Genomic DNA, 12,971 nt, shown 5'->3' with positions numbered 1-12,971 from the left:
AAACCCTAGCCGCCAGGGTTTTGGGGTGGGGGGAGGGGCAATTTGGGGTTTTTGGGTGTGGGGGAGGGATTTCCCTGGTGGTTGCGTGGGGGAATGGGAGGGGGTTTCGGGTAGGGGGGAAACGGCGACGCTGCTGCGTGGCGGGTCGGCGAGTGAGGGCGGCGGGCTAGGAAATGGGGGTGGAGGTTATGGTGGACTTGTGGGGAAAGGGAGGGGGCTGGTGTTTTCTTTTTTTTCAATTTTTTTTTTTTTGGACCAATCAGGACTTAACACGTGTCAAGTAACCTGATATAATAAGTCATTGACTTTTGTTTACCGGTTTGGGATTGAAGAATGAAATCAGTCCCCAAAATTGGGATTATTCCAGAATAATTCAAAGTTGAATCCAAAATTGGGATTATTAAAAGAAAATGGAGCAAAATTGGGATTATTAATATCTATTTTTCCTTTAATTTTCAATTTTAATTATGTGATTCTTAAAGTTGTATGAACTTAGTACTAATTAATTTATACTAAATTACTAATCAATTTAATTTGAAGTTAACAATAGAAAAAAAAAATACTTTATGCCTCAATAGTATCTAATACGATAGTATATAGCTGATATATTGTTTACTACAAGAGAGAAGCGATGCATTTTAATTGAACTTTTCATTTATAGAGAGTAATGCATCTAATAAAAAACGATGGGCCGTAATCACTTTATAATTTCTAAGTACCCGGTTTTATTAATAAAGCATCTTAATTATTAAGTCTAAGTAAAAAAGGACAGTGATTGTTGCTATGCAAGACAATTTGTATTTTGTTATGAAGTAACTTCATTAACTTTATGGTTTCGAATATCTAACGTTATAAGTAGTTATTAAACATCTTTGAATCATGATATACAAGACATTGGATATAAATAATTCCTTGTATACAAACAATGCAACCCCAACAAAGATTTCATAATAAACTAGTTTTTAGGTCCAGGCGATACCCTGAGGTAATATTTAAAATGAATGTTTAGTTATTTATATCTTACATTAATAAGATAACATCAATTATTAAATGATTTAGTGCGTGGTTATGTATGACATGGAATATAACACCTGAAGGGAGAGTGCCACGTGACATATAGACTTGTTTAGTAATACTTTTAATAGATTAGTATAGATATATATAATTTCGATCAATATTTAGAAACTAATATAAAAGAAACGGACTCTCTTATACAACATGTTTAAACATTACTCGTATAATATTTAAAACAAGGCAGAAGTCAGCTTGATTGCTAAAACCACCTTAGCGCAATACACTTGTGTTGAGCCCATGAGTAAACCCACATGTGAGTAAAAGTGGTGTCCCACATTGAAAGAGTGTAAAAGTGAAGAGGGGAATTGAGATGTGTATCCCACATTGAAGAAAAGAGAAAGTTGTGTCCACATTATACGGCTAAGGGGCTACTCCCCTCATTGCCATATGGTTTTGAGGTGGAACCTCCTTGAACTTGTATAGTGGTCACTCGTGACGGGTGTGGCCCAGACCCGCTTGTCGTGGTATCAGAGCTCAGGTTGGGTTGTGTTGTGATCTGGGCCAGCATTATGGACAACTCACATGTAAGGGGGAGTGTTGAGCCCATGAGTAAACCCATGTGTGAGTGAAAATGTTGTCCCACATTGAAAGAGTGTAAACGTGAAGAGGAGGATTGGGATGTGTATCCCACATTGGAAAAAAGAGAAAGTTGTGTCTACATTGTAAGGCTAAGGGGCTATTTTCCTCGTAGCCATATGGTTTTGAGGTGAAACCTCCTTGAACTTATATAGTGGACACTCATGACGGGTGGCCCAGGCCTGTTTGTCAACTACTGTTTGAAGGACGAAGCAAAAGTGTCACCCCCAGGAAGCTCATATGTTAGTACAGGTATGTAACCTTGTATATCAATGTTGTAGTTGAGTCCTAACGCCCATGAACTGACATGTACTGTTAGTAGCTTTGGGTCTGCAGTCTCTATCTAATCTTGTTATAATCGTTGCAAAAAAAAAAAATGTGTGCTCCCTTCCTCATATATGTTTATTTTTTCTTGCACAGTAGTTGTATCGTATTATTTGCCCTTTTTTGAAAAAAATAAAAAAATTCTTGGAGTATTAGTTTTACACATTTTTTTTTTATTTTTTTCGTTCTTTTTAATTTGACTTGATTTGACTTTTACATTATTCACACTATCTCCTTTGATCATCTTTTTTGAACTATGAGAGTGAGGGATAGCTCAAGTGGTTAGAGCTCTCTTCTCGGTTTCAGGTAATTTTGGGATCGATTCTCATCACTTGCCCTTGTGGCTCTCTGAACACCAAAAAAAAAAAAATCTTTCTTGAACTATATGTAAAGAAAAACATATTCGTGTGCGAAAAAAGGGTTGTGGTATATATAAGAACCCTCCTCTATATAAGAACCCAATCTTATATAAGAACCAATCTCAGCCGTTTATTAGTTTTGATCTAACCGTCCTAAATACAGCCATAATAATGGCATTTTTGTAATTTCATGCATTATACATACACCTCCTCTCATCTTCCTCTTTCACGTATCTTTCACTCTAATTTGTTTTCTCTCTTCTCAAACACATTTCACACTTCCCACCACTTTCTCTCTCCTAAAACCCCCAATTTTTCTCAGAAATCCACCGTAATCGCTCCTAATTGAAGAAAATTATAACGATTTTCTTCTACTTTTTGCTCAAATTCAGCTAAATTTGTTCATTAAGTTGCATAAACTAGTTGAATGGAGAAATTTAAGTAGAAATTTTGTAAATTCGAACCCTAGTTTGACGGAAATCGAAGAAAAATTGAATGGACGGAGGCAAAGAACAATAAATTCGTACACCAATTTGTTCTGAAGTGCAAAGGTAAGTTATACTCCAAGAATTTCGAAGAATTTAATTTGTTTTATGCGATGTTGATGCGATTTTTTGCTGCGATTTATGTTCGATTTTTACTGATTTTGTTCGATTTTTGTGATTTACTATTTTCATTTTCTATTTTGTTCGATTATGTGAAATTCATATGAATATTCAGGCGATTTTTTTAGCGAATTTGATGATTTTTTTGGCGAAATTATAGATTATTTTTTTTGTGTATTTTTTGCGATTATTTTTTTCAGATTTTTTGGCTGAGATTTCAGATTTTTTTTTTCGATTTTTTTGGATATATGATGTTTAAACTATGATTCGTTTGATTTTCAAATTTCGATTATATTTATTGAATATTTGAATTTAATCATGCTGAATTGGCGATGATGTATGTACTTTTTTATGCTTTATTTAGCTAAAGTTGTATTTGATTGCTCTATTCGTTCGAGTTTTCATCTTATGATTATGAATTTAGTCTCGGACTTGAGAGCTTCTGGGGACTGTTTCTTATAGCAGGACTAGCTGCACTTTTCGCTCTTGTTCTATTCCTAGTGCAGTTCATGTACAAACATTGGCATATATGGAAACAGAATAATGGTTCAATCTGGAATAGAGTTAAAGAACTTGGAAAGACATATGATGAGATAGACCGGTCATCCCCTAGCATCAAGAAAATTTAGCAGCAGCTAGAAAAGAGTTGTCATAGTTGTGAGAATCATCACAGTGATGATGCAGCTGAAAGGCTCTAGAGATGATCACTGTAACATTACTCTGTGGATACATATATACTTACAGCTAGCATAGAACATTTGAAAAATATAGAAATAACTTATAACTCTTGCAACATAGGACAGATACCTGATACTCCAACATTGCAGCTTGGCAAGCATCTTATGCACCAAGACATCATAATCAGCACCTTTCAATCTCTTAACATCCATCCCAAGATACCTAAAAGGAGTAGTCCCAGCAACAAACCCAGTTATATTCAGGATCTCTTACTACACCCTTTCCTTGACACTCCCAAAGTATATTGTTGTTTTGTCAGAATTAGCTTGAAGCCAATTTCTTTTCTCTAAAGCTTTCAAAACCCTAATCAGCAAAGCTACAGATTTCTTGTCACCATGAGCAAAGAGCATCAAGTCATCTGCAAATGTGAGATAATTAAGGGAGAGCATGCTGCATCTTTGGTGAAACTTAAACTCTCTCTTCCTTCCAATCTTTTTCAACATTCAAGTCAAATACTCCATGACAATGACAAACAGCAAAGGAGACATAGGATCACCTTGTCTGATTCCTTTCTTTCCTTGAAAAAACCCATGTAACCCACCATTTATCATAAGAGATAAAATAAGAGTAGTCACACACAGCATCACCCACTTTACAAACTTAGCAGGAAAACCTAAGGGTTCAAGCATAGCTCTGATAAACCCCCAATCTACATAATCATATGCTTACCTCAAATCTACTTTAATGGTGCATCTGGGGGGCCTTACTTTTGTCATTGTATCCTTTAAGCATATCCTGACAAACTAAGATATTGTCCACGATAGATCTCCATGCAACAAAGGTACCTTGACAAGGATCCACAAGACCAAGCAACACTTCCTTCAATCTTTCACATATCATCTTAGAAATCACTTTATAGATGACATTACAACAAGCTAATAGTCTAAATTGAGAAACTTTGCAAGCATTCTCAATCTTGGGAACCAAAGTTAAGGTTGTAACATTGATTTGCTTAAGGATTTACCTTACTAGTAGCACCATCAGCAGTACCGAGCAAACTTTTATAATAATTAAAGAAATCATCACAAATTCTGTCAGGGTCAGTAATCAAGCTATCATCATCAGCAACAGCTGAAAACACATAATTTTTAATTCTTCTCTTCCTAATTACAGCATGAAAGAAAGTAGAATCTAAATCACCTCCCTTGAGCCAATGAGCTTTAGCTTTCTGTTTTAGAAACCAATATCTTGCTTTATGAGTGTTAGCATACAACAATCTTTCCTCATTCTCCTGGGTAATAAGAAACTCATTCACAGGATCAGCTTGTAAGGCACTTTGAGCATCTCTCAACTTTACTTCAGCAGCAGCATCAGCACTCTCATTACAAGAGTAGTTCATTAAATTCAAGGATTTCATCTTCTTTTTCACCTCTCTCAGCTTACAAACTACTTTATACATAAAAGTGTCATGTACCATTGTCTGCCAAGCTTCCTGTACCCCATTTTTGTACTCAGGTGCTTCTACCCACATATTAAAGAACCTGAAAGGTTTCTTTGTCTTAAAGTCAGTGTTGACCAGCTTTACAACACATGGATAGTGATCCATTAAACCATCAGGGAAAAAAGTAGCCTGTAGGTTAGGATGTTCATCAACCCAAACCTCATTCACAAGCATTCTATCAATCTTAAAGCACACTTTATCCTTCCCTTCTTGTTTGTTGTTCCAGGTATAGTACATACCTCCTACCTTCTAATCCATCAAATTGTTATACCTCAAACAAAGCCTGAAAGATTCCACTTCTTGTAGAGTTACAAGAGTGCCAATTCTTTCATCAGTATTCAGAACATTATTGAAATCTCCCACAACAATCCAAGGGCCATTCAAATTACTACCAATGCTCTTAATTTGATCCCATAGTTTTGTTCTCTAAGCAGCCTCATTTAACCCATACCCAAGTACTAAATAAAGTATAACCAGAAGCTTTATGACATATTTTATGTATCAGTTGCACCTCCACCCTTATCACTGTCACATCAAGGACTCGAAGGAGCCAAAGCACCCAAATCCTCCCTCCATTATGTTTAACATCATTGGCCACAACCGACCAACCAGTCCCAAATCTAGCAAACACCTTCCCAAAATTCTTTGCTCTTATTTTGGTTTCAAGGATTCTAAACAAACTTATGCCTTGATCTCTCATAAACTAGAGAACATCACAAGCTCTACTAGGCATGTTTAGTCCTCTAGCATTCCAAAATCCCCAATTATCCATCAACAAATTGAGAGCACTCCCCCTCATCCAAAATACTAAACCTGTTACGAGATTTATCAGCAAACTTCATTCCCAACACACTGACCTACACTCTTTCCTCCTCATCTGCCAATTCCTTCTGCATCACTTCATTCTCATATCTCTTTTCCTATTGCTGCTCAGCATTGTGTGTTTTCTGTTGACTGGGTTTTGAACTGGTCTTCATTCCTTTCTAACGGCTTTTTTCTTCTGGTTTCTAGCTTTCACCACATGATTAGGACATTTCTTATCAGCATGGCCCATGCCACCATATTCCTTGCACACAATAGGTTTCCACTCATGCACAACCTGTTATACAACATTTTTACCTCCTTCATCCAAAAACTCAATGGTGTCAGGAAATTCACCATTCACATTTACCTGAACCATTAACCTGGCATAATAAAGTCTCTCTTTAGTTGCAGTAGCTCTATCAATTTTCATAGGCTTACCTACAAGAAAAGCAATCTTCATGAGTGCAGATTGTTCCCAAAATTCCAGATCCAAGTCAGGCATTCTGATCTATATTGGCACTTTAGTTATAGAATCATCTGCTAAATTCAAACCAGGGAACCATTTCTTCACAATGACAGGCTTCTTATCAAACTGAACGGGACCCATATCCATAGCTTTATCCCTTCCTTCAATAGTTTTGAATCAGATCAGGAACACCCCATTAGGTCTCATTGAAACCCTATCCACCCCTAATTTTCCCCAAATCCTTCGAGCAAACCCATTCATAGTATTATGGGGTGGTTTAAAGCTTAACACATAGCATACTAATGAAGAACTCCAAGAATCAATCTCTGGTTGCACATCATCAAAGGTAATGTGCAGTTTCCCAATCCCACTATCACCATTACTATACCCAACATTTTCCTTGTTTCTAACATCCCCTGATAGATTCAACCCTTCATCTACTACATTCTTGAACAAGTCATCTCTCCAAGTGGTTCTACATTCACCATTAGATGATGCAAATTGAAAAATGGGGTTTCGCAAAATAGGGGTTCATAAAACACAACCTCTTGGATCTGGGTTTTCGCAAATTGGGGAAAAACTATGTGTGACATTCCTAGAGCTCAAGGAAGCATCAACAATCATTAATGAAGTAGGATTAATGATGCTATTCCCAGAAAAATCACTATTATCAGTTCAATTAAGATCAACATCAATGGAGTTCGAGGAGTTATGGATAACCTGTAACCATTGATTAAGCTGCTCTCGGTGTTGCTCTCGAACTTCTTTGTTCACATCCTCAATCGGGATCTCTTCCACCATTGAAGAATCCGACCAGCTGTCCACTGAGATATCTTCCGAACCTACACTCTGTTCTCGCCCCTTTGTTCTTCTTACCCTTGGCCATGGCCCAACAGAGGTTTGAAGGGAAGAAAAATGGCGGGTTTCAAGCTTTCTCTCTCTAGGATTTTCTATCTCTAATAATAATAAGCTTTTTTTTTTTTTTTTTTTTTTTAGTCTTTTTCTTAGTGATTTTCACCATATCTAGCTGCTAGCTTAGTATAACTTGTTATTTTGGAAAAATAGAATAATTATATATACTTCCTTTTTTTTATAGTTGCAACACTTCTCTTTTCACGCTTGTCAATGTATGGTTTCAATCGTTAATATCTTTAACTACGAATATGTTAAATTATAAATATTTCATATTAAAATAGTACAAAACAAGACGAATTTAATAATATTCCACATAACTATATTTTCGGTATAAATCATCAAATCTAGTCAAAGTGAGCCATATGAATAGGGTAAAAGTCAAACTGTTACAACTATAAAGAAACGGGAGAAGTAGTTTGTAGATTATTGCAGATGTGAAGCAATTAAGCTTAGATGATCTCCCTTTTATAACTCACGTACAACTCTCAATAATGCAATACCTACTACGTACCAATTATCAATAAATTTTTAAAAGATAGTCGTGTTTTTGCAACCAAACGTGATTGTCAACATGATTTCATTATTGATTTGAAAAGAAATGAAATGCATAATTACTAGCAAGTAGCAATTACTGTATATATTACAATGTTGATTGTACTAGGATTGTAGGATTATAATACTCAATTTTAATGTAATATTGGTTTGATGATCTTTTTATAACGTACAATTCTCAATAATACAATCACTGCTTCCAAAAATGCATTTTGAATGTATAGTTATGTTTTGCAACAAAACGAGACTGTATGTCAACTTGATTGCATTATTTTATTATAGGAATAGTTATATTTTATTGTTATACTAATACTATAATACCCAATTTCAATATTTAGCTAAGAGTGTAGGGACGTCATTCACATGCATAATTAGCAACCACTTTTGTATTATCATGTGATAATCAGTAACTAATTTATATGCAATGTCAAATTTGGTGTGCAAAGGGGTTAGTAATAAGGAACGAAGCTAAGGGAAATGAGCATTATGATCTCATTATACACATAAATTGTATCAAAAAATTGAATCATATATATCATGTGATCAATAATCAATAATGCTTATGTACTATTATATGCAATAAATTGTATCAAAAAATGTGTCTGATGTGCTCGAGGGGATGGAGCAAGAAAAGAGAGGTGGAGAAGAACAAGAAGTCCATTTTAATGAAGAGGAACCTAGTCCCACTTTTAAATGTAGTCCTACTGAACCTCCACCATTAGCAACACGATCTACTACCAAAACAAAGAAAGTAAGGACGAAAACCATTGAAGCCTTGAAGAAATTTCGAACAAGTTTGCAAAAATTAGTGACGTGATGTAGAGGTGAAACTAATACGGTTTAAAACCGAATTGAACCGCAAATCAAACCAAATTAGTAACGTGATTCGGATTTTTTCTTAATATGATTCGGTGCGATTTGAGAAATTAAAAAAAATTGCGGTTTGCAGTTTGTTTTGGTTTTAGGATTTGAAAAACCGAAAAACCAAAACTCAAATTGAAGTATAGGCCCATATTTAAATGGAAAAATTAATGGGAATAATCCCACCTTTGGATTATTTTTAAATAATCCCACCTTTGGGCCCCGATCTTTTTTAATGGTCCCAACCGGTCAAGTAAGTTGTTATAATAATTTACCTGACACGTGGCGACATGTGATTGATAAAAAAATTAATAATTAAAAAATAATAATAAAAAAAAACAGAATAAAATACTCCCAGCCACCACTACTATAAATAAGCCGATTTCCGACGGACACGTATTTACGTCGAAAAAATTAGAAATTCCGATGAATTTTTATTCCGCAGGAAATCCGTCGGCAATTTCCGAAGGAATATAAATCTGTCAGAAAATATGGGCTTTCCAACGGAATATTCCGTCGCAATAGAAATTTCCGACGGAAATAAAATCTGTTGGAATTTTATGACGAAAATAAAATCCGTCGGAAATTTCCGACAAAATATTTAATTTTCCTGCTGGAATATGCCGTCGAAATGTAATTATATAATAAAAAAAAAACCATTAAAACCCTAAACAATCGCCCCTCCCCCTTTATTTCATCAGTTCTCTTTCTCTCTCCTTCTACTGATTCTCTCTCCTCCTCCTTTCTCATTTCATCTTTTCTCTCTCCTCCTCCTTCTCTTCCTCTCTCCTTCTTCTTCTCTTCCTCTACGCCCCTTCTCTTCTTTTTCTCTCCTTCTCCTTCTCTTCTTCTACGCCCCTTTTCCTCTCTCGTTCTTCTTCTCTTTCCGTCATTTTCACCGACATCGACAACAACAAACACCACCATTTTCATGGTCATTTTCGCCATCAACAACAAACACCACCATTTTTGCCATCAACATCAACAACTCAAGGTTTTCAAGTCAAATTCGACCATGAAAACTCTAGATCTAGAGTTTTCACGGTCGAATTTGGCCTCATAAACCCAATTTCGAGGTTTTGTGTGGTTGAATTAAGGTATGATCTTGTTTTTTTTTTTGTAATTAATTTTGTTGTTTTTTAGGTTTTTTTTTAAAAAAATTTATGGTGGTGGTGGTGGATGTTGGAGTTCGGATTTTGGTGGTTGGGTTGGCGAGGTTGTGGTGGGTAGATCCGGGTTTTGGTTGGAATTTTTTTATTTTTTTTTTGGTGGTTTCGGTGGTGGTTTGGGAGGGTGTGGAATGGCGAGGTGGGTGGTGGTGGTTTGTAGATCTGGTGAGGTGAGTGGTGGTTTCGGTGGTGGTATTTGGGTGGTGGGGAGGGGATACGGGTTAGGGTTAGGGTGGTGAGGAGGGGATACAAGTTAGGCTTAGGGTGGTGGGTGGGTTTTTCGATTGGACATGGTGGTGGTGGGTGGTGTGGGAAAAGGGGTTGGACGTGGTGGTGGTAGGTGGTGTGGGCCGGTGGTATGGGATAGGGGGGCTTGTGGCTGGTGGTGTGGCCGGGCTGGTGGTGGTGGGTGGTGGGAGCTATTTTTTTTGTTTTTTTTTTATTCGCTTTTCCGACGGAAATTTCCGTCGGAATATACCTCTTCCGACGATATATTTTTCGTCGGAAAATTGCGACGGAATCTCAATTAAAGTAAAAAAAAGCGCCGACAGAAATAAATTCGTCGGAAATTCCATCGGAAACTAGCCTTCCGACGGAAATTCTGTCGGAAAAGGTCGAATTTCCTACGAAGGGTTTTGCGACAGAACATTCCGACGAAATTCCGTCGGAAGACCAATTTCCGACGGAATTTCGATTGATTCCGACGGATTATTTCCGTTGGAATCAAGTTGTTTTCTGGTAGTGCACCCCTGTTATTTCCTCTTTCCCCTGCCCTTACCCTCTTTCTCACCTCCATGAATTCCGACATACTCCCAGCCACCCCAGCCACCTTCACCGCCCTTCCCAACTTCCCTAGCCACCCCAACCACGACCACCCACCCTCATTCTTCACCTCCACCCGAAACCCAACCACCCCTCTACTCGACCCCAACCACCGCTAATTTACCACCTTTCTACCCCACTCGAAACACCCGAAAATCACCTATAATCGTAAACCATAAACAACAAAAACCCACCCACCACATACACGCTCACTCCCACACCCACACCCACTCAACCCGAAAACATGCGAAACCCAACCAAGAGCAACCCACCCACGCCCCAAAACACAGAAGTCATCCCATATAGCTTGAAACTCACTAGATCTGAACCATCCCTTTTTTTTTTAAAAAAAAAAAGAAAGAGATGAAGAAAGAGGAACATGAAACCGGTGGTAGATTGAATGAGCTTGATTTGGGGATTTTAAACTCAATATCATCTGAGCTTTTTTCCTTCATCTCTTTGCTAAGTGTTTCCGGTTTCTAGCGTTTCGACGAGGGTGGATTAATTGTTGTTGCTAGCTGATGGCGAGGTGGAGAGAGAGAGCAGCAACAGGGTTTGGAAGTGGCGGTAATGGGGCTGCTGCTGTCTTGAGGTTGTGCGTGAGAAGGTGTGGCTGATTGGTGGTTGTTTGTTGCAGGTTGGTGGCTGATTGGTTGCGCAGGGTGGAGGTGCGTGGGCTGAGAGAGGAGGTGTGGTGTTTTGTGTGGTGGCTGCATTGGTTGGAGTTGCGAGGATTTTCAAGTGTTGGCCGGAAAGAGTGGGAAAGGAGACTAGTTGGCCGGAAAATGGGAATTGAGGCTACCGGAATCCATGGGGGACTTGGTTGTGGCTTAGGGGAAGGCGGGTCATGGGTTGTTAGGTTGCTGGTTTATTTTATTTTTTTAATTTTTTTTTGACCAATTAAGAAACTACACGTGTAAATTAAACTTTAAAAAAAAAAAAAATTTACATACCCAACCGATTTCAGGTAAAATGGGACCATTAAAAAAGAATGGAGGGTAAAGGTGGGATTATTTAAAAATAATCCAAAGGTAGGATTATTAAAAACGAACGGCCTAAAGGTGGGATTATTCCCATGAATTTTTCCTATTTAAATTATAACCCAAATTTGATTTTCAGCCTTACAATATAAGGCCAAAAATAGGTTATGTTGAGTCAAACTAAAAAAAAGTTACAAATCAAAGCTCAAATCGGCCCCAAAAATTGTGCTGTTTTTTTTTTTTTTTTTTTTTTTTTTTTTTTTTTTTTTTATATATAAAAAAACCGAATTAAAAACATTGTGGTTTAGTTTGACCAAAAAATTATACGGTGCCATGCGGTTTGAAAAATCCCAAACCGAATTAATATCGTTTGGTTTTGGTTTGTGCTATAAACTAGACCATAAATCGAACTTTCACCCCTAACGTGATGGGAGGTGCAAGTGAACACATTGGTCGTCTTGCTAGTTGTTTTCAACACGAATCTAATTCTGCAGAAAGAAGAATGAAAGTGACAAGAGAAATCATGAAAATGGAATGATTATCTCCAAATGTGGTTCTCAAAGAAGATTTCTCTTAATCCTCTTCAGTCGATTTCTTTTTCAACCTTCCAGATGACTACAAATATGCTTATGTCCAAGGTTTGTTGATTTCCGATTAAAAGATATTTGTGTAAATATACTATGAAGAAGGAGAGAGTAGTACCTAAAAAGATAATATGTATTGCTCTGAAAGTTTCTTAATTAGTAGGAACTATTATTGTTATATTTTGTGATGATACACTAAATTACAACACTAATATATATATGTCGGTTAATTACTGTTGTTGCTGTGCCGATCATAATATTTTGTGCAGCTTACAGATTTAGAATAGCTAGAATAAATGTATATTTTTTGAAGGCTTGTAACTGACTATTAATTTTATGGCTTTCATCAAGTGTGTGTGTATATATATATATATATATATATATATATATATATATATATATATATATATAAGGGAATGAAGGAGAAAATATTTCATGGCTCTTCTTAAAAAAAACTATACTAGTTGATGCATGCAAGTAGAAATGTGATGTTTATTTTGCAGCTGATGTGGACTAGTGGAGCATGTAGTTTAATTTCCATATGATTGAGCTTTGATATAGTGGACTAGCTTAGTGGAGCATGAAGCAGCCATGAATGGATGCAAAGAACGTTATTAAACTCTTATTAAAGAAAGAAAGAAAAAAATGAATAAAAAAAGAATTAAGAATTGTTTGTTTGTGACAAGTTTCAAAAAATAAGG

The 12,971-nt window shown here is 36.7% G+C and overlaps 1 long non-coding RNA gene across 1 annotated transcript; it reads left to right on the top strand.

Annotated features, from left to right (window-relative positions):
- Window positions 1–1,633: 1,633 nt before the first annotated feature.
- Window positions 1,634–12,500, top strand: LOC110717049. The gene is made up of 2 exons (XR_002510663.1): window positions 1,634–2,884; window positions 12,084–12,500. It is a non-coding gene; the product is annotated as an uncharacterized LOC110717049 (long non-coding RNA).
- The last annotated feature ends 471 nt before the right edge of the window (window positions 12,501–12,971 follow it).

Source organism: Chenopodium quinoa, unplaced genomic scaffold (assembly GCF_001683475.1).
Source record: "Chenopodium quinoa cultivar QQ74 unplaced genomic scaffold, ASM168347v1, whole genome shotgun sequence".
In the NCBI taxonomy this organism is placed as follows: domain Eukaryota; kingdom Viridiplantae; phylum Streptophyta; class Magnoliopsida; order Caryophyllales; family Amaranthaceae; genus Chenopodium; species Chenopodium quinoa.
Note: the sequence above shows the minus strand (reverse complement) of the source record. Positions and strands in the feature narration are given on the sequence as shown.